A 22964-nucleotide genomic window follows, 5' to 3' on the forward strand; every position below is an offset into this window, starting at 1 on the left:
CAAGGTGAGAATCTGATATTTTCTGGGAATCCTCATCCATCCTAAATAGGGAGTTATTTGAGATGAATATGTATTCATTGGAAGTTAAAACATATTGTAATGTAGCATTATGGTTTAGTATAAAATGCTTAGAATCTAAAGATTTTGTTGGCATATTTCTTCATTGTGATTGTTTATACGTGGAATAGAATTGTTGCTTTCCTGACCATGGACTATATGTAAAGAATCTGTTTACAACTGTTAAGTGGTAAAAAATAAGGACAGTAGTTCAGACTGTAATTATTCCATTCTTCTAAGAAGAATTGCTTCTTAGGGGAAAAGTCTTAATATTATAATCTGAGGATGGGTGCTTCTGGTTGAAGCTTAATATTGCATAATAGTTCTACTTTATTCAAAAATGTTGTAAAGGGCCTGGATTATATCATCTTCCATTTGTTTCTAGTAATCCTGTCAACCCACAAAAAGGAAATTTTTTGCTTTTAATATTTCCACTTTTTTCCGAAAAATTAGAAATTTATTTTTTTAAGTGGCAACTTATACAGGCAAATTCCTTAGTAGGCTTGGATTTGAAGGTATTCATGACTTTCCATTCTGTTGGTGGAAGATTTCCAAAAATTACATGAAAATAAAAGTAGTCATTTAGTGACCCCACTACAGCCATATACAAAAAGGTAAAGCAAAAAAGCAAAAAGGAGCAGTAAATGGATTTCGTATTTAAAAATGGAAATAAAGATCAGAGGGGAAAAGAGTGCAAGGCAAAAAGAAAAGGAAAGGAAAAAAAGTGTGACTTCAACTTATTTCAGTTCAGTGGAATACAAAGTACAGTTACAGCCTTGCCTTTTTGTTTTATGTTTCTTAGTAGATGCAAGCCATTTCTATAACAACAAAGTTAATAAAGTAATCTAAACCTAAGACCAAAGTTTCATTCTTTTCTGTTTTGAACATAAAGTCCAGAAGCTATTTCTAAGTGGAAATAGATTTCATATTTACATAAAGATGTAGAATGTCTTACTTAGGCTATCTGACTGATTTCATTCTCATTGGTCCTATCGTTTAAAATACATTTGATCAGTTGTTTGATGAACATGATACAGAATCTAGTGTTGCTACTTAACCAGAATTCCAAATGCAGTGGGGCTGAATTTATAATGCACAGTGATTCATGTATGCTTTACTACTGCTTTAGGTAATATGGTCCTTAATGAGGTGGGACTGGTAACAGGTACATAATTTTACAAGTTACCATTGGCATGATGGTGTTGTGCATTTTAGATGGGATCCCAGTTGATGTACAGATCCACTTTCCTTCTTTCATCTTGGCATTTTCTCTGGTGCTGAAGTCCTTGACTTACGACCACAATTGAGGTTAAAATTTCTGTTGTTAAGTGAGTTTTATCCTATTTTATGACTTTTATTGGCCCCGTTGTTAAGTGAACCACTGCAGTTGGTAAGTTAGTAACCTGGCTGTTAAGTGAATTCGGCTTCCCCATTGACTTTGCTTGTCAGTAGGTTGCAAAAGAGAATCACATGACCCTGGGACACTGCAATCGTCATAAATTTGAGCCAGTTGCCAAGCAGCTAAATGTTGATCATGTGACCATGGGGATACTGTGAAGGTCATAACTATGAAAAACAGTCATAAGCCACATTTTTCAGTGCTGTTGTAACTTTGAATGGTCACTAAATGAACTCTTGTAAGTCGAAGACTACCTATACTGACCTATGACAATATCCCAGAAAGCATAAGAAAAGGTAGAGATTTTTTAGATGCCCCACAGGAAATTATGTGATAGGGTGTTCCTCTTGACTCAGTCTTGGATACTACCATCCAGGAGCAAATCCTGAATTTTCTTTTAATGCCTGTAAACTATTTCTTGGAGCTGCAATTTGAACATGACAACTGAATGACAACTGAATTAAACAAAAAAATATTGACATTGTTATTGCTGGGAAAATAACAAAAAAGTCACAAAGAATCAGCATTACAAGTTTTGAACAATTCTTTGTTAATTTGAAAAGAATTAGAATGAATGCAGCTGCACTGCATCTATGTTTCTGTATAAAGCAGTTTGAAACCTTCTGCATTTGCTTTCCCAGTTTGCATGCTCTGAGCATTGTTGTGTGTCTCCATTTGCAAGTGTAGGCTTCTCAGAAGACACCATAAGCCAATCAGTGCTTATCCTCTATCTCTCTGGCTTACCAACAGGAGCGTGCAAAGAATTTCCCAGCAGCTTCTGTCTGACTTTGTGTTCAGGAATAATAATATAAAAATAAAAAGCAAAACAAAACCATCACTCCTGTCTCCCTTTCAACCTTATCCGTGTTTTTTCTGGATTTATCTCAATGTGCATTTACCTGTTGTTGTTTTTTAAGGAATCTGAAAAGTTGCTTTAGACTAGAGGAAGTTGTATAGAAGAAAGATGTTTTAAAAATGTAGGGGGGGGGGAGAAACTCCATTGACCTCTCCCACCACTTCCCCAATCCTTCCCACTCATCTAGAACATAGTTAACTGTTGTTTTAAGAAGCTTCTGTAGTTGTGAAAACAACCTGGTAATGTGTCAGCTGCGGTGCAACCACCAGCTTTTTCAAGCACTGCAACTAAAGAGGCTGGATCCAGGGTGTGATCAGCGATAAACTCTGAGCAATCCATACGGGAAGAGAGAAACCCTAAGGAATAAGACAGTGACTAGGGAACAGGCGTATTTCATTGCGGCTGCTGTAATGGCTAACTTGAAGCCCGGAAGCCAGGAGGTGGGATAGGACAAGAAATCTTTCCAGTGAGAAAATAGCCTGCTCTTCTTGGAAACTTTGTCATTCAAAACAAAAATGTTCTCAAAACCGGCTTTGTTGTTGTTTCCAATGAACTGAAAGTCAGAAATAAATTGATTCAGCTTCCTAAAAAAAAAAAAAAATCTAATGTTTAAATTATTGGAAAAATCAGGGCTCTATTCTTTCTAACACAGGAAGGAGCATTTTCTACAGAGGTGGGTAGCTCTCAGTGTTCCGTCCCTGCTTTCTGTAATTTGGAGTAGTAATGAATCCTAGGGCAGCTAAAGAGATTTTTTTAAAAACTGCAAGATTTTCTGTGAGATGGAAGGGATCCCTTTCCTTAATTAAGGGACTAGGAAGAATATTGCTTTGAAGTAAACTGTTACTGCTGAAACAAAAGGCAGAATTTCACTCTGTGTCTGCATTTAATGTTTAGCTATGACTGGAGAGGTGGAAGGAATGTGCAAAGAATTCTGATTTTATTATTATAGTACTATTATTAATCTTCCCCCCCCCTATCCCTGCCAAATGATATCAAGTTCAAAGTTTGGGATCTGTTAGATTTGCAGCACATACCAAGAATTGGATATGGAATAGAATGTTGCTCTTAAAAGAAGCTGGTATATGAAAAAGTGTATATATATTGATAACAGCCTTGCTTTGCAAGATATACTTGTTAAAACGGGTTGTAACATGGCTTGCAGTTTTAATGAATGACTAATGCGTTTAGGATTCTTTGTAAAATGTTGCAAAATGTTAACAGATGTTGTGATCTATTGAAGTATTTATGGGCACAACTTTGCCCCCCTTATTTGATGAGTAATTCCTGGCATTAAATAGAGACAAAACTTCAGAAGTAATTTGATTTATTTGGAAATTTCACAGGCTCTAATAACAATTGCTCTGAAATTTATTTGCTGTCTTCAAAGACAAAGCTAGTCAAAATGCATGACAACTTTTTATAGAGGATAAAAACGATTTTTTTTTTTTTAGTATGATCACTGCTGCTGCTAACATGCATTTGGCAATTCTGTATGCGTGCTTTTTCAGAATTAAGCCCATTTAAATCAGGAGAAACATAGAAAACTACAGTACAGAATGCACATGTGTTCTTATGTACCGTTTTTGTGAAAACTCCCCCCCCACACACACACAAACAAGAGTATCTTCATTTTATAATGATGTTTATGGAATGGGTGAATAAAAGCCCCGGAGATTCTTATCTGAAATCCAACCTGAGCATAACAGAACCAGATTAAGTTCTCAGAAGCAATGCTAGAAAAGAAATTAGCAATTGGAAGCTGGTGCTTTTCACCATGCCTCTGAGTCACATGACAGTTACTCTTAACAGAATGTAAATTGCCTGTTCAGTGGGATCAAGCAGTCACTCACTGAATGCACAGTTCAAAGGAGGTGCGCCTAAGTCCCGTGCCAAACTGCAGGTAACTTTTTAATCTTGTTTCTACTTTAACTGAAATCAGCCTCCAATATAAACCTTTAGCATTTTAACTTATGCACAAAGCTCAGTTTCTTATTGTGTGATCAGGTATTTAAATGCTGGCAAAAAGCAATATGATCCATATACAATCCTTCAGAAACTGAAGGTAGATTTAAATGTTTCTCAAATGATTGTAGCATAATAGTTGTAGCAATTAACTTTCTCATTGAATGTTAATGTTTGAAATAGAGATAAACATAACTTTTACCATATTTTTTCCTCTTAAAAGTTTGCTTTTTCTGGTCTAGTAGGGCACATTGTTTTTGTGTACCTTCATGTCAGTTTTTAAGTCCTGGAGACAATTTTTTTAGGAAGGCTTTTTTGATGTGGTTTGCCATTGCCTCCTTCCCAGGGCTGAGAGAGAGTGATTGGCTCACCCAGCTGGCTTCATGCTTAGATCACAACTAGAACTCATGGGGGGGGGGGTCGTTTTGTTTTGTTTTTGTTTCTAGCCTGATGCCTTAACTACTACACCATACTGTCTTAATAGGGCAGACTAGTGTCAAGAAAATAAATGTTCTTGGCAAAAAGTGAAGAATGCCTGCAGCTATGACTGAGTGCACAGAGTTCAACATTATTGTTAACTTGCTCTTTTGTTCTGTTTCTAAGAAAAAAGGAAATACTTTAAATATTTAAATTAGGAAGACAGTGTCCATCAGTTGTGTTCCTAAGTGATATAGGAAGAACAGTCTTAAAGCTGAGGTGATCTTTTTAAAGAAATTCTAAGCAGATATGGGAATCTTTTGTCTTTATATGCAGGTCAGGAATCTGTTAGAGAGGGACTGACATGGTAAGTTCTTAGTTCAAAATACAAAAATGTGCATGTTTTCCTCCAACTAGGTTACATTGGGAATTAATACATGTATGAAAATTTAATTTTAACATTTCTTTAAAAAGGACTTTTAAGCTTCTTAAAATAACTTATTAGAATTTGTAATGCAACAACCAAATAAATTTTAAGTAGGAATATTGCAACATCATTAAATTGATGAATGTTCCAAAGCTAACATTTGAATGAAGAATGTAAATTATTCCAAAAGTTCCATTTACACTAAGCATAGTGTAAATGCAAAGTTTCAGAGGATAGTTGTGATTAATAAAAGTGACTATGTTTTAAATGCAACAAAGCTTCTTGAAAAGACTTTCCATTAAATAATAGGACATTTCATGACCACAAGACAATAAGCCTATGTGATACTGTACATGTAGCAGCTGGAAATATTTGCAATGATACTGGTTTGAAGAATGGCTTCTGGTTTGAAATATTTTGTAACAAAAAGAGTTCACTTGTATAGTAAGATCTAAATGTGGATGGCATGTGTAACTATAGAAGAGTGTTCTGGGGTATAGGAGCTGAAGTCCAAATTTGATTTAGTCGTTTCCATACTGCTAAAGTGAAGCACTGAATTACCTGTATATGGAGATACAGATGAAAAGAAGCACCTAATATTGACTGAGTCAGCAGAGCATTTTGATTCTATCTAATGCACACTTTTGGGGGAAAAAAGTAGTCTTACAAATCTTAGTTTCTTCTGTTCTTCCCATTTCATTTCCTTGTCATATTACACTATAAGCCTGACGTGCCTTTTTTATGTTTGAAATCTCTTAAGAGTTATTTTCTGCCTCAGGCCTCAATTTAATGTTTTTGCTTCAGATTATTTTTTTTTCTATTGTTGTAATGTTGTTTTTTTCTTATTCTTAATTGAGTTTTGTTGTAGGTTGCTTTGTGATTTCTGGATGAAGAGCATTATATAAATGTAATAAAATATACATATAAAATAATAAAGACACTATCATTGCATAATACATTTTTATATATGTCCCTTCTGGTTTTCATTCAGAATTAGTTGCATGATGTTCTTCAACACAGATACCTCCATAAGATAGGAAAATATATAAGGTTATGTAGGTATTTTTTGTTTAGCAACTGCCTCATTTAGCAACCATTTGCATGTACAAAGGTTTTGAAAAAGTAATTTTACAATAAATATTTGCATTTACAATCTTTGCAGTTTGGTAAGGCAGAAAAAAGCTATAATAAAATAAGCACAGTTGTGGTTTCATTTAGCAACAGGTTCACTTAATGACCAAGTTGGCAGTCCCAGGTATGGTTGCTAAACCATGACTATTTGTAGTGCTTTTTTTTTCCCTTTATGATAACATATTTTGTGTGACCTATTTGAGCACTTCTGGATAAATTGACAGCAAAGAACTTGGAAAGTGAGATTTATCACATTCACAAAAAAAGAAAATGACCTTTGAATAGGATTTTTGAAGGAAACACTGCCATAGTAAAAACAATCATATAAAGGCAAAAATTAAAATGAGGAACTCAGAAGACTGCAAGTAGGCATGGAGATAATTATATGAAAAGTAGCAGTCTAGACAAAGAAAAACAAAGCAGTTAGAGGTAGAAATAATATCATTCGTCTTTTCTTAAGATAGATATGTAGAATTTATTAGCAATCTTGGGTAGTTCAAACTCCCCTGATAGGTCATTCAGGGATCAGAAAGTTGAAGTGAAGCATTTTATCCAAGCAAGCTGGGTTCTTGGTGAATGATATTGTTCATTATTTTAAGATAGGCAAAAATATCACCTTCAAATTATTTTCAACTCTCAAACTTTGATAAGACATAAAATTATGTTTATTTGGCTGAATCTAAATACATGGTGGTTGATCTTTTGATTTGGGCAATCATCCATTGAAACATGATTTAAAGGGTGGGAACATAGTACATTCAGTTGAAGAGAGGGAGCTGTGCACCCAAGCCAGCCTATAATATCTTTCTAACCCCTTTAGGCCACAATTGGGCTACAATACTGGAGGTAAGCCTGGTGAGAGGGAAGTGGCAGAATGGGGGAGTGGGAGCTAAACTGCAAGGATATTGAACAATTTAGCTTTCATTAGTTACTTTTAATGTTGGACTTCCATTCTATTTCATTTTGATTAGGGCAGTCTAGTTACATATAATGAATGTTCTAGTCTTGGTGATAAAAGCAAGATGAGTATACCTTCACAAATAATATTTCTTTTCTTGCCAGTTTCAAACTACTGAAAACTTGCACTCTCTAGTCTTAATCAGAAACTGGAAGGGGGAAAGCCACACAAGAATATGGAAGAGGTTTTTGAATTTCACAGTTGTGTTTCCAAAGTATGTCTTGATGTATGGATATAGCAAAATTGGTACTAAAAAAAGCATAAGTGCTGATGTCATTTAAAAAATCCATCTAGAAATTGCTTGCTGGTATATAAGATAATGTGATTCCAAGATGCTGATGCAATTCTTTGCACTACTATTCGGAAGGTATGTTATCAGTCTTTTATTTTGTAGATGATCCTATGAAAATAAATAATAACAGAGAAAGAAATTGTCAGAGTTCATACTAGGCATGGCAGTAAATCTCAGGTCTTTAGAAACTCAGCCCTACAGTCAGTATGTAATTAGATTACAGCAGCAGATTTTTAGACTCCACAAGGCTAAATGGGTTATTTTATTGTACATACAAAAAAAAAAAATGTGGAAGATTTGCCTACTTAGAAATCAAGGCTAGGTCTTTTCCTCCCATCCTGGCAAATCAAAGGACCTTTGATTGTTCTTTTTCTGGCTTTGAAAATCAGAGATATGTGTTCCATGTTTACATAACAATTCTATCGGGCTTGACTTGGTTCCTGCCTTATGAGGTTCGGCTCTTACAGGGTTGGGAGAAATATTGCCAGTGGAAGACAAAAATTTGAAATCCATTCCCTTCTTCAAAATTTCATAACCGAGGCAGGGGAAAATAAAATAAATAAACATTTTGCTTTGGCGGGCCTAGAAATCTTCAATAAACTGACTTTATCTATTTGTCTATGTAAATTATACAAAAAAGCAAGCCATTTATTGATTCCTAAAGTATTTGGTAAACCTTTGTTTTGTTGTCAAAATAGGCTGCAGCTATGCATTAGATCAAGGGTGTCAAATTCGCGGCCCGCGGCCCAGATGCGTCACGTGCTAGCCATGCCCACTCCTGTTTTAGCAAAGGGGGGGAAAGTCACAGTACATAACGTGACGATGTGAGTTTGACACCCCTGCATTAGATGAACAATTCACAATTGTCTAGTGCTGATGATGTTACCTAGTTTGAGTAATGAAATGTCTGCGAGAAAACAGCCAAGCTCAGAGAGCACCAAGGACTCCTCATTTCAACCCTGAGCTTCAAATATTCTCATTTATTAATTCTACAGGGCAATAAAATGCCCCATTCCCTGATTCATACTTTGACATTTAAATAATTAAGAATAGGAACAAGGAGGCTGGGTTATGGTTACTGTAGGAGCATCAGGGCTGTGGAGGGTAGTGTCAGGCTCCTAACATACACTAGATTCTCAGTTCAGACATGGTATCAGTTCTTGAAATTATTTTCAATATAAGGAAAAGTATTTTGATCAGTCAGCATATTAATGCAGCTTACTGATAGTGCACTCAGTACATAGGCATCATATATCACTTCTAGCTACGAAAGTGTCAGTAATGGATCATACAGATGATTAATTGGTCAAATTATGGGATACAGTTACCAAGAAAAGTGTGTCAATAGCTATGTGGTTACAGAATGTTACTGCACAGGTCTTGCAGCTCAAATTTAGCTAATTTCTGAAGAAATCTCCTCCCTCTTTTAATATGTAAATTTTAATCTGTTTTTAAATTATTGGGGTGTTTTAATCTGTCTGGGCCAAAATGATTTAATTTGATTTTATCTGGTTTTAAATTTTGTGTATTTATGTATTTTATTGCTTGGCTGTTCACCACCCTGAGTCCTTCGGGAGTAGGGCGGTATACAAATCAAATTAACTAAATAAACTAAGAATGGTCTCTCTTGGGTTACTTATCTGTGAGCAGTGATATGTTGCCATAAAATGGAAGCAGAATTTTTTTCCCAGGGATCAGAAACTTTAGTTTTTGTCCCTGAAGGTTTACAAGTGTCCTGTGATAGCAGTGGGAGGCTGATCTTTATCTTAGGTTTTTTGTGACAAGGTGCATTAAATTTACCTGCTTGAAGAGCTTATTTAAAACAAAGAACAAGAGCACCCCTGAGATACGATCTTAGTGGTTTCGGAAAATTCACAGAAACAGAGTTGGAGGGAATCACAGATTGCTCATTCCAGTTGTGGAAGCATCAAAAAGAGATGAACCTTTTGTTAATCTAAACCGGGACTGTCAAACTCATGGCCCACGGGCTGGATGCATCACATATTGGCCACGCCCACACCCGGTTTAGCGAAGGGGGAAAAAGTCCCGATACATCATGTGACGCTGCCATGACGATGTGAGTTTGACACCCCCTGATCTAAACTGATGATAACCTTCCTAATAGTTCCTTTGCTGGATGGATATTCATCTCATTATATTTCTTTTGTATTTTGCTATTTCTATAGCACCTGTTAAGTATTTGGTATAATTGGAAAAAAAGAAAAAACAGTATCAGCATTAGATTAAAAGTCACTTGTGTATTTCTGCCTTCACACAGAGATAAGGTGCCTTATCACCTCTCATCAGCTGTTAACCAGCATGCCACTGTATACTCCACACACACCCTGTTTTTACATTCATTTATAGATATATGTAAAATAATGAATCCTAGTTCTTCTGCTTCTCTTGGATCTGAGAAATCCGCAAAGGATTCTTTGGTCAAATGTGTAGACCTCAAGTTATAGTGATCTGCAGTAGTGGATTCTAACTAATAAGGCAGGAGATACGCTTTCTAATACTTATATAGACTGAAGCTTGGGTCATGGAAGCTTGGCCCATTCAACTGGGACTTTGAAGAGGTGTAAAACATTTCATTGAATTTAACTGTCCTGTGTTTATTTTCAGCTGTGTCAACTGAGGGCTAATATAATATAGCTACTCATCAGAGTTATAAGGTAGTAGTGACTCAGTATGGAAATTATATTGGCCAAGGGAAAAGCACTGCTATTCCAGAGAGGGCCAAAAAGCAGCTTGCAGAAATAATGCATTTAGTGATTAGAAATCAAATATTTTATTCTTTTGTTGCCATTGAAATTACTTCTTTTTCTTAGTTCATTTTACCTAGAGTTTTAAAACATTTACATATATTTTAATGTGTGGAACTATTAAAGGTCAAACCCTATGTTACATTTCAATCTGAAAACAGATTTTTATATTTTTAATATTCTCCTGAAAATCCATATCTTTGTACAGAAATTGTTCGTTTCTATTTCAAGGGGTGAAAATAGTATTACAGAGCTTTGTGTAGTCTCAGGGAAACTATTCATACCTCTGCCCTATATAGAGGGTAAAGAGAGGGATTTACCAGACTGTTGTTTATTTGCTGTCAGCTTTGATTCTTTAGACTTTGGCTGCTGGTAGCTGTTTTGAAGAGAACATCCAACTGAGAGCAACTGTAGCTCACAATATGCCATCACATTGCCTGCATAAAACCCTCAGGAAAAATCTTTTGTTTAGCTTTCAAATAAAATTCATTTGTAATAAAATTATAGGAGGTATTTTGGGCCCTTGTTAATTATAACTGTAGTTTTGTGCAACAGTTTCAAGCCAAATTTTTTATTTGTGATTGCAAATAAATGTGTGTTGGATGGATGCAACCTAAAGCGTATTTAGTGCAAGGCGAAGTGGAAGAAAAAGGAAGAAGGTGGAACACATGCAACAAGGGTAGAAAAGCAACTGTACTGAGGAAAATGGCAATAAAAATAACATGCAAATTCAGATTAGTGCCTGAGTTGGGGAATAAACAGCCCAGGGAAAGGAAGGAAGATTAGATCATCTCTGTTGCCAAATATTCTTTCTTTGCCCTAGAAATGTCTTTTTTCATAGAAGAAAGTCACTGGAGATCTGTGATAAATCTAATATAGAAATCTTTCTGCACAGTATATGATAGGGTCAGGCTTGAAATTTGTAAGATATTAATTATCTAGGCATACAATGATTAATGTCTAATATCTAATTTGCATTGATATTTATTACATCTTTTCTTCGTTGTTAATAGAGTGGAAACCTTTCATTTTATAACTGTTTATTTCCCTTTATTTTCAGTGTGTGGTAAGCTGTTACTAATTAATATTGTATATTTCCCAGTCACAGTTCTTGAATTGGCAACTTCTGTTTTGTCAGCATTATCTAGGTTAGCAGGTTAAAAATAGGCAATTACTTTGCACTATACGTATTTTGTAACTAAGTCTAGAACAGAAGGCACTGCATGCCTCTATTGCTGGATCTGTCTGTTTAACAGAACATACTATTCCCAAGATCTGTTCTGCCTTGTTCACTCGGCACCCTGACCACATTCTTTATAAAAGATATAGTTACTCTTGCATGGTCCTTTTGTCATCTATCTTCATTTTACTCTATTTGTAGCTGTTTTTTTTAGCATGGATTTGCAGGCCAACAAATGAGAGGCTAGTTAATCATTCATGCAAAGAGCTGTAACATGAAACGCCTATTCCCATTTCTGTTTCTGTGTCGTTCCTGTTCCTGTTGTACTAATCATACTATGTTTTCATACAGTACTAATCATACTATGTTTTCAAATCTATTAGCCTCAATATTAATGGTACTGAAGACCCTGCTTTTTGTTGTTGTTAATTCATGTTGCTGTCGTCTACCTGATCAATGCTATCCCTATCCTCCATTGGTTTTATACTGGCTTAGTTCCAGAAATTAATTAAACCAGAAATTGCCAAATGGATTTAGGTATCAAGTGTTTTGCCCAATTTAGCAACTTTTTCTCCAAAACCCTTTCCATCTCATATTTGCTTATTGGTATTGACTCAGAGTAGAGCATGAAAGAGACTTGGACATATTTTCAAACATTTATGTATAATCAGTGTTTTGGTTCTTGATTTTCCCCTTCTATCAGAAAATATTTCTATTTCAGGTACATCCTGATAACAGTGATGTTGCAAAGAGAATTCCTTTCTTGTGAATGGTGAAGCAATCATGAATAGTACCTTTCACTGTTCTTGTACATCACCACTAGCTGTTGCCTGATTCCCAGGATGTTTGGGCTATTATAGTCACTTATGCAGACAAAATCCACGCATGTAGGTAACATATACTGCAGGGGGGCTTCAATACTAGAAATATATGATTTTCTTTTAAATATTCTTTAACAATTCCACTGTCACTCGGGTATCTCAGAGAAAGTTCACCTTTTACATTCATTAAAGGTGAAAGAAAAAAATGGATATGCTGCTAAACACCTATAGCTAGTGATCTGTGCCTGATCTCTACTGAGTCTCCTTACCTGATCCTGCACCTCAGAGCTCAGTTTTTTGTTCCTATGATGAGAGGTTTCAAAAAGTCTCCATCGACAGTTGCTGGTTTATTCAAATCATAGTAAATTTGCAAGGTGAAACACACAGTTCCAAGAAAGTTATACATTCATATAGTCCAATGGAGAACTGTATCACAGATATGACATGCCTTTGTAAAACTTTAATACAATCATAGTCTTCTATATGTGCCCAGTTCCACAGATATGTTCGAGCCAATCTTAGCAAAGCTATTTCTTCATTCTGACTCTTCAGGTTTCTGCCCTGTCTTGTGTAAAACTGTTGTTTGTTTATCATGTGTGTTAGACTACACAAAAACTACATACAACAAGTTGCTTATTATAGGCCTTGGTAATCATTATTTTATACTGACACAGAATTTATCCTCTTTCATTGTACAGAGCTTGTATTATCCATGTACATATGTACATGTGTTATCTTTAAACTTATAATTGCAATTAGGGCTTTGGATGGGAAGTCAGAGCTGGACCTCTTTGAGCCTGTTAACTGAGGTTTGCATGTCCATAAAAAGCTATCTTTGCTGAGGTTCAATATGACTACAGAGCAGGGGTGGGTTCTAAATTTTTTTTACTAGCGGTTCTGTGGGCGTGGCTTATTTTGTGGGCGTGGCTTGGTGGGGGTAATGTGACTGGGTAGGCGTGGCCAATTTTTTTTTTTTTTAACTTTTAAAAGCATTTTTTCTACAACCTTATGAGGTTGCAGAAAACAATGCTTTGGAAAGCCTCTGCTGATCAGGCAACTCAGTTGGGATCGTCAGAGGCTTTTCAAAGCATTTTTTTTTACCACCTCTTTGGCCGAAGAGGTTGCAGAAAACAATGCTTTGGAAAGCCTCTGCTGATCAAGCAATTCAGCTGGGATCGTCAGAGGCTTTTCAAAGCATTTTTTTTACCACCTCTTCAGCTGAAGAGGTTGTAGAAAAAATGCTTTTAAAAGTAAAAAAAAAAAAAGCCTCTGATGAGATGGGTGGGGTAAGCGAGCGGTGACCGGTTCGGGGGTGTGGCCAGCCAATGTTATTACCGGTTCTTGGAACTACTACAAATTTTTACTTCCGGTTCTTACGAACCGGGAGCAACCCACCACTGCTACAGAGTTGAACCACAAATAAGCTATCTTTCCTCTAGTTAGTTTTTATTTCTTATCCATGAATTCCTCTGTGAAGGTATCTGAGGGTTTTCTCTAAGAAATCTATCTTGGGATATTATCTTTACAAAATAAATCCGAAAGGTGTGGGAAAGATTGAATTTGCTTTCTTAATGTTTGCCAGAGTGTCCTTTTCAACTTTATTTCATATTCTAAAAACCTAGTTTGCTTAAGTAGCGTTGGACTCTTTACAGAGAGGTCTTTTTGATGGATCCATATGAACCTCCAATAGTTAGCACTTAGCAATAGCATTTAGACTTATATACCACTTTACAGTGCTTACAGCCCTCTCTTAAGTTGTTGCAGATTTACCATAAAAGGGAATAAATATTTCTGTCAAGAACCCCACTATAGATATAGATATGGATATATAGATATAATTAGATATAAATTAGATACAGAGATTGACATTTCCTTCTCTTAGGTAAGCTTTTGCAATAGCATTCTTTACACAAGTTCATGTATCTTGTTTGAAAGTCTCAGAGATAACAGCAAAATACAGCACAATTTCTATCTACGGTAGGCAGGTAGTCACTTCTTATATCAACCAAGAAACCACTGTAACTATTTTGGTAGGAGTAAGGTCAGAGGGATTTAATAGTGACTTAAAATAGGACAAGTCCATTCAATGTTTTCTGTACATATTGGGGGTTAGTCTGTTTGCTCTTTTGTCATGACATCATCTGCCTTCATGGGCAACATATGCAAAACAAGTCTAATTTGGGAACTATGAAGACACCATACAGTGGTTTGACTTGTGGGGATCAAACTCCTCCAATTTTCTTTACTGTCTGCAAAATTATTTGGGGAAAGTCTTATTCCCCTTTATTACGTGCTCTGTGAAAATAAGCTTCTTTGTCTTAAGTAATTTATTAAAATATTTGAGTTTTGTTTTTGGCTTATATCAATGTATCACAATTAAAAAGGTATTTTCCACCTATTCTTGATAAGAAATAGGTAAAATCCTCCTATTAAATAATATCAAGAAAAATATATGGATTTTTCCCCTTTTATATATAGCATTGTGGACACTGAAATATAATTTTCAAAAAAATATTAAAAAAAAATAAAAAGTCTTGGATATTCCAGTTGTTCTTTTTAACAACTGTTTTTCATTAAGAAGCAATAATTTCTTCTTAGTGCCATGTTTCTCTTTTTGTATTCCAGTATTATTTCAAATTGCAATTGGAATTGTGCAACATAATTAAATAAGAATTTCCTAAATTATCTCCGGATTGTTAGAAAAAGAAAGTATGGATTCGCATTCCATCTTTAGATGCATCCAGAAATGAAGCTTTATCCTTTTCAATCACATCAGCACCCTTCTTGCCCTTAAGCAGGTCAGGGAAGAAAATTGTGACACACATACAATATTTCCCTGCCCAGAGAAAATTGCTTATATATTTGACACCATGACACTCTATGAAAGATTGGTAGGAAGTATACAGTTATATTAAAGAGAACAAGGCTCCCTCTTTTTGAAGTTCTATATAGCTGTTTGTCATAGTGGTTAAGCATCAGGCTAGACATTGTTAAAAACATTTCTTTTTCCTCACAGTTTAGAGTGTTCTCTTATCAACTGAATGTAAAAATGATTAGGAAAGCAAAATCACACTTTGATTAAAGAAAAAGCATAGTGGAAAACCTGATTTCTGGGATATATTCCTTCAGCAGATAGAGGTAAATTTCTTGGAAATTTATCAAAAGGCGCTAATTATATTTCTTAATTTTGACATAACGCAAGTTGTATCATGTATAATCATTCCTTCATCAAAGAATCCACATTCAGTTTGATGATTATGCAGATGAAACTCAAAATTCCACCATTCTCTGCAGCTCATCCTCAGCAGTAAATCAAAGACCACAATATCCGGGTTTAGCTGAGAAGCGTCCACTGTCATGGAAGAATTGAGTAAATGTAGCTTTGTCTCTTATCTAAGAATTATGCAGGTTACAGGTAATAACAACGGGATTGCATCATAGCTTGGCATAGACTGTAATTTGGGAAATTCCCAGTTCTCAAAGCTTCCTTCAGTTGAGCCTTCATCAAATTAGTATCTCTTGCAGACATAGCGTGCGGCCTGTAATACAGGTAGATTAATTCTAGCCTTATTATAGTTTTGGTGTAGGAATTATTAAGAAAATTATGTGATACACTGTGAATGCTAAGAAACAATATTAAGGGTCTATTCACCCAATATTTTACCCTACTCTGTGAGTAACAGAGACCACTTGTTCTGTCATTCCTCCAGGACTTCAGTCTATTGTATATTGTGAGGATGTTGAGCCTTTTCGAAAGCCGTAGTGAATATAATGGAGGTCTTCTAAACCTTTTAAAGAGATCTTCTGAAATAGGTCAGCCAGAATAGTGAAATAACTAACAAGTTTTATTTTATTTATCACATTTACATAGCTGCCCCTTTTAAGAAATCTAAGCAGCTGATAATTCTAGATAAAGCTTTTTTTTAAAAAAAAAAAGTCACAAAACAGACCAGTTTAAGAATAAGTGAACTATACACACTGCTGCGTTCTGGACCAACTGCAGGTCCTGAATGCTTGTCGAGAGTAGCCTTATCTAGAGTGCATTGTAGTAATCCAACTGAATAATGACTCATGAGTGATTGGAAGCAGAAGCAGAACCTTTCAAAACAAGAATAGAGATATCAGGTGCAAGGGCCTTTTGATGGTGGCTTTCTTGAATAGGAGCTATGAGTCCAAGAAGATTTTGAAGTTGCACACCAAATCTAACAAGGGAAGTGCTACCCAATTCAGAGTTAATGGTGGAAAAATTTTGGATCAGAGTTGGAGACTAAAACCACAGCCACTAGATTTTATTATGCTTAAGATAAAGTCTGTCCTTCCTGATCAAGACCCTCACAGAATCCAACTCAATAAAAGAACCTTGATGGCATCACATGGAAAGCTTGGGGCAAAGTTGTATAGATCCGGACAACTTTTGCCTGGTTTCCAACCTTCTTTTCCTGGTGAAGGTTGTTGAAAAGACTTGTACCTTCAAAGAATGAAATGATCTAAACCAGGAGTGTCAAACTGATGGCCCGTGGGCTGGATGCATCATGCAGGCCACATCCACCCCAGCTCCACAAAGGCAAAAAATGTCATGATACATCACGTGACATGATCGAGTTTGATACCCGTGATCTAAAGCCTTTCCAATTGTGTCTTGACTTATGAAAATGATGCCTGCCTGCCTGCCTGTCCTGATCTAGTTTAAATATCTCTCTCGTTAATTTATGTAGTAAATTAGGCTTTTTGCACTCTTCCAGGATTTGAATGTTCTGAATCCCGGCTTCATAGTGCCAATTTTGTACTACCATCAGCATGAAGCTATGGTGAAGCAAAGGATAACACATACAGTATTATGTGAAATCAATAATAATGACAATGTCTGAAAAAGTATGTCTGAAGTAATTCCAAAGTCCTTTGCCCAAAAATCTTGGCATGGACATTCTTGTCATACATCAAAATAATGAGCCAATAGGGGTTATCTTTGAGGACTTTTCAGAATTTATTAGATACATTTGCAGAGAAGAAACATAGCATATAAGGCATGTTAAATAAATAATAATTTTTTGCCAGTTTCAAACCAGTGTAGGTTTGTACTCATTTTCAAGTTACATAAATGGGCTAATTTTTATTGGAAAAATAGAGAGAAAAATGATAAAATCTTCTCCAAATATTTCAGTCCTTCACAGCTGTCTTGTGTCTGATATGTTTCACTGAGATAAGGTTTTAGCAAATCTAACATTTTCTTGTCTCTTCCACCACACACTATTGTTCAGTGAAAACAAATCAGCTGTAATTTAGTGTACATCATGATACACTGTTCTTTCTTGCCACTGTATGTTATGCCATGATCTGTTAAAGCCTCCAAAATCATACTATAGGCTGTACTCATCATAGTTGGTAGATAATAACAATTGTAAGTTTGTGATGGATACCAGGATCCAGCCTTAAGCTAATAGTAATGCAGGAATTCCGATTTGCTGTCAGCTGTTTTCCAGAGTGCTGCTCCCACTGTCCATAGCTGGGACTCCACTCCAGATCTTGACAGTAACTGAGTGAGAGCTGTAACACTCTCCCTGATAAGGCACGCCTCCAATCCCATGGTCCCCCAGTCTATCACTCAGTTACTGACAAGAACTGTAGTGAATTTCTGAGCTGTGTGATTTTTGGTCTATTTTTGTCTCTATTTTATTCCACTCTCCCTGCTCCCTTCTCGTATAGGTTTTTTTGTTATTTTTGATTATTCTCATCTCGGTAGTCGCCTTTGGCTTCAGACAGTGCTGCTGGATGCGTGTGGTGTGCCGACAGGTCGCCCTCGCCGGGAAGATCGCAGCTGCAGGATTCCGACCCCTCGGGGCGGATCCGGCTTCATAATTTTGGCCGCGGCATTGGGATAGACGCGCAGGCTTGCGGTCATCCCAAACTCTCCCTTCTGCTGCCTACAGCGGCTTGGGGCAGCGTCACCTTTCTCGTGCGCTCCCCTCGTCATTTGAATACTGAGCGGCCGCGCCTGAGGAGGAAAATTTGGCGCGCAGGCCTGCCGCCTTGCTGAACCTTGCTGGCTGTCTGATTCGGAGGTGCGTCACCTCGCGGTGCGCCCTCCGACTTAACCCTGGGCGAATTTTGACGGCGGAGACAAGCGGACTGATAACTGGAGCGGCGTGAGTCCTTCCCTTGCTTGTCGGGGCTGCGGGCGGCGGCGAGCGCCATTTCTGGCCGTATCAGAGAGCCCGCCACATTTTACGGGCGCGGGCCCCAGCGGTGGAGACGGGCGCCATTTTGGCTTGTTGTTGCGCCCGCCATTTTCCCTTTCCCGCCGGATTAGCGCCCGCCATTTTGCCGGTGGCTCGTCTTGTGGATTCCACCCTCTGCATCAGGTGGCTGCCCCGGGTTTGTGACGGGGCCTCACTTATGGACGTTGCATCGCTGTGAGAGCCCTCCCAGCTTGCAAGGTCTTATCATCGCCTCTGCTGATTATTGCTGTATATAGTGTATATAGTTCAAAAAAAAAAAAAAAAAAAAAAAGAGCAGAAGAGGAAGGACTTATTATTGACATAGTTATACCTTGCCTGCTGTCTGTATATATTTTACAAAAAAAAAAAAAAAAAAAAAAAAAGAAAACAACTTTCAAACAATAGTACAACAGAGGCCTCTATTCTGCCAGTACTGTGCCTTCATTGGTCGGTCTCGGCTTTCCGGGCAACATGGCGGACCAGGCTCTCTCCTCCGATATGGAGCCAGACCATAGTCCACCGCGCGCCTCTCCTAAGCGGACCAGAAAGTCTTCCCGGAAACAGTCTGCGTCCTCCAACCGCTCCTCTCATAAATCCAAAGCTTCCAAGGGCGTAGACCGGGACGCCCAGCGCCGCCACAATGCTCTAGAGAGGCAGTGGGACAAGGCGAGATTGGCGGCGGTGGCTGAAGTAGGCCTTGGCGCACCTACCGCGCAGCACGCTGTATCCGCTTCGGCAGACCGAGACTCATCCTCCACCGGGTCTCCGCCTTCGTCCCCAGAACGCAATGCCCCTCCGCCGTCCAACCGTGATGAGCGCATACGTCTGTCCAGAGGCGTATCTCAATCTCTGCCAGATGTCTCCAGAGCGGGGCTTCCCTCTTCGCAGAGACCTCCTCGCACTCAGCCTGAGGCTTCGTTCACCCCAACTGCAGCTGGCCTCCGCGGCCCTGACGGGGAGGTTCCACCGATGTATCAGGACCTGCAGGCCATGTTTTCATCGGCCTTCTCTTCCTTTTTGGCAGCTGGCCTTCATCAGGCATCTCAGACTCCGAGTCGTTCAGCAGGGCAGCCTCCTCAGTTGAGTCGCCAGGTATCCTCCTACCAGGTGACCAGGAAACCATCAACGTCCTCTTCCAGGGCGGACTCGGATCACGGTGAGGAGTGTCCAGAAGACATAGAACTTTCGGAGGATGAGGACCTTCCAGTGGACTCCCCTGCCTTTAAGGGGTTGTTCCGTCCGTCTATGTTCAAATCGCTATTACACAAAGCCCGTGTTACCACCAATTTGACATCCTCCGGCACGGATCATTCTGGCGCCCCCACGTCCGCGGGGCCCCATGACGCTTTGTTTCTGTCTGCGAAGCCGGACAAAGATGTGATTCCGTGCCCCCGCCTTTTTCTGGACGTTCTACAGTCTCCTTGGGGGCAACCTAGCTCTATGACATCGCCCAGCACCCTGGATAGGAAACTATACTGTGCCGCTCCTGATTTAGAAGATCTTTTGGCTCTTCCCACGGTGGACCCCCCTGTGGCGGCTTTGGCGTCAGGTGCCCTACCTTCGTCTGACTCCCTGGACGGTCTAAAATCAGAAGACCGCAGAGCTGAACTGGCCTTTCGCAGGTCGCATCAGGCAGTTTCCTGGGCAATCAGGACGGCGACCGCAACCTCCTTCTTTAATAGAGCCTCGCTGATATGGTTGAAACAGCTACAACAGAGGTTGCCTCCGGAGGAGACTCGGTTACACCAGGACATAAATAAAATTGTGGCTGCCACCGAGTACTCGGCTGATGCGTCCCTGAATACGGTAAAGTTCGCCTCCCGCACTCTAGCGTCCACCGTTTCTTCCAGGCGCCTGTTTTGGCTTCGCCACTGGAAAGCAGACCTGAAGGCCAAATGGAGGTTGGCGTCTGCCTCTTATAAAGCGCCAAACCTGTTCGGGCCTGCCTTGGAGCCACTACTGATAGAGGATCGAGACAAGAGAAAGGTCCTTCCAACTGCGTTTCGCCGCCCGGAAAGGAGGTATACACCATATAGCCAGCGGCCGCCCTTTCGTCCCTTTCAAGGTTCAGGCGGCTCCTTCTTCCGCAGACCTTCCTTCTCGGGCCAGGACAGAGCTCAAGGCCGAGATTCATTTCGCGACCGCAGCAGGTTCCAATCTCAGTCTAAACGACCCTTTCGTGGCTCCAACTTCAGACAGCCTCGCAGAGGCAAATGACTCGTCCCTTCCGGGCCCCATTGGCGGGAGACTTCACCTCTTCTATCCCCAGTGGGCCCGGTCTACCAAGGACTCTTGGGTGCTACGCACCATTTCTTCAGGTCTTTCTATCGAATTTGCTGGAACCCCGCCAAGTCGCTTCGTCTCCTGCCCGGTCCCTTCATCTCTAGAACGTCGCGACCTGATGAGGCAGGAAATTCTACATTTGCTAAACATAGAAGCGATAGAGCCGGTTCCCTCAGCTCAAAGGGGATTAGGTTTCTACTCAACCTTTTTTCTGGTCCCCAAGAGCTCGGGGGGATGGCGGGGCATCCTGAACTTAAAGGTATTAAACCTGTCTGTGGTGTATCACAAGTTCAAGATGCACTCTCTTCGTTCTATCCTGACGGGAGTGCGAAAAGGGGACTTACTACAATCGGTGGACCTCAGAGAAGCCTACCTGCATGTTCCGGTACACCTCGACCACCGACGGTTCCTGAGGTTCGAGTACGACGGGAGTCACTTCCAATACCGGGCGATGCCTTTCGGCCTGTCTTCCGCACCGCGCACGTTCACCAAGCTGGTTGCGGTTGTGGCCGCCTCGCTCCGTCAACATCCAGTCCGGGTAATGAGTTATCTCGACGATGTCTTGATTCTATCCTCTTCTCCTGTCCAGGCATCTCAGGACCGGACTCTAGTCCTAGACACTTTCCAACGCCATGGGTTCTCGGTGAACATAGAGAAAAGCCACCTGGTTCCAACCACGAGACTCATTCACCTGGGGGCTTTGATAGACTCAGTCAAAGGGAAGGTCTTCCTTTCTCCAGACAGAGCCCAAAGCATCACAGACTTACTTCTGCAAATCCAAGTCCTGGAGAAGGTGCCTCTCTCGCTCCTTGCCCAACTGCTCGGGAAAATGGTGTCCTGCTACAACATCGTTCCGTGGGCACGCAGACACTCCCGAGCCCTGCAGTGGTTCCTCCTCCCCTTCCAACGGTCGGGCCAGGCGGTTTCGAACCACCGGGTGTATCTACCTCCTCAGACCCGTCTGTCACTGAACTGGTGGCTGTCTCCGGCGCTCCTGAAGGGCTGCGACTTCCTGGAGCCGGAGAGGCTGACTTTGACGTCGGATGCCAGCCTGAAAGGTTGGGGAGCGCACCTCGGCGATCTCGTGGCGCAAGGTCAGTGGTCACCGTCCGAAAGCCGCTGCAGCATAAATCTGCTCGAGCTGCGGGCGGTCAGGTTGGCGCTCTGTCATTTCAAAGAATCGGTGGAAGGGAGTCACATGCTGGTCCTCACCGACAATACGGCAGCCAAAGCGCACATCAACAAGGAGGGAGGCACAAGGTCCAGGTCTCTAATGTTCGAGGCGGAACATCTATTCAACTGGGCGGAGACTCATCTGCTATCGATAAAAGCGGACCACATCTCGGGGGTGGACAACGTACGCGCCGACTGGCTCAGCCGGGAACTCATCGACCCGGCAGAGTGGCAGCTCCATCCTCGGCTGTTTCAAGAGATTTGTCGCAGGTTCGGGACACCGGTGATAGACCTGTTCGCTTCCCGGAGGAATGCCCAGCTGCCTCGATTTGTGTCCAGGTACCCAGATCCGTCGGCGGAGGATCGCGACGCCCTGAGATGTCAATGGCCAAAGGGCCTCCTTTACGCCTTTCCCCCTATTCCTCTGTTGTCTCGAGTGGTGAGGAAGTTGCTGTGGGAGAAGGCGGATCTACTCCTGGTGGCTCCCAATTGGCCGCGCAGGACCTGGTACGCGGACCTGGTCGCCCTCTCCGTAGCACCACCCTGGGTGATCCCACTACATCAGGTATCGCTGCTCCAAGGGGGCGTCTGTCATCCAGAGCCCCAGTGGCTCCACTTGGCCGTTTGGCGTTTGAGCGCGTCATCCTGAAGAAGTCAAACTTGTCTGACGGAGTTGTGGAGATTATACAAGCGGCCAGGCGACCTTCTACGTGCCGCATTTATGAGGCTTCCTGGAGGTCCTTTTGTGCCTGGGGGGCCTCGAGACATGTGGATCCTACCTCGGCGACGGTGGAGGAAGTTCTGGATTTCCTCCACTCGGGTTTACAAAAAGGTCTAGCCCCTGCAACGCTGAGGCGTCAAACTGCGGCTCTTTCTACCGTCCTGAAATGTCCTCCCTACGATTCTCTCTCGAGGCATCCGCTCATCAGGGGGTTTCTTCATGGCGCGACGAACTTGTCTCCTCCTGCAGTACACAGATACCCTACCTGGGACCTTCCGCTTGTGCTGCAAGCTCTGATGTCCCCCCC

The 22964-nt window shown here is 40.3% G+C and overlaps 1 protein-coding gene across 3 annotated transcripts in view; it reads left to right on the forward strand.

Annotated features, from left to right (window-relative positions):
- VDR (vitamin D receptor) overlaps positions 1-22964 on the forward strand; it is a 95116-nt gene that overhangs the window by 11545 nt on the left and 60607 nt on the right. The window contains exons 1-2 of one of the 3 annotated variants that reach the window (XM_070937912.1): positions 4170-4212; positions 5028-5058. The exons of 1 other annotated variant lie outside the window; for it this stretch is intronic. The gene's annotated coding sequence lies outside the window, so the exon portion shown is untranslated. Of the gene's footprint in view, positions 1-4169; positions 4213-5027; positions 5059-22964 lie in introns of those variants that run through there. One more of the 3 variants, XM_070937913.1, reaches the window with a different exon arrangement.

The sequence above is a fragment of the Pituophis catenifer genome, unplaced genomic scaffold (genome assembly GCF_029215685.1).
Source record: "Pituophis catenifer annectens isolate HBS135680 unplaced genomic scaffold, rPitCat1.0.hap2 SCAF_2, whole genome shotgun sequence".
Lineage (NCBI taxonomy): Eukaryota > Metazoa > Chordata > Lepidosauria > Squamata > Colubridae > Pituophis > Pituophis catenifer.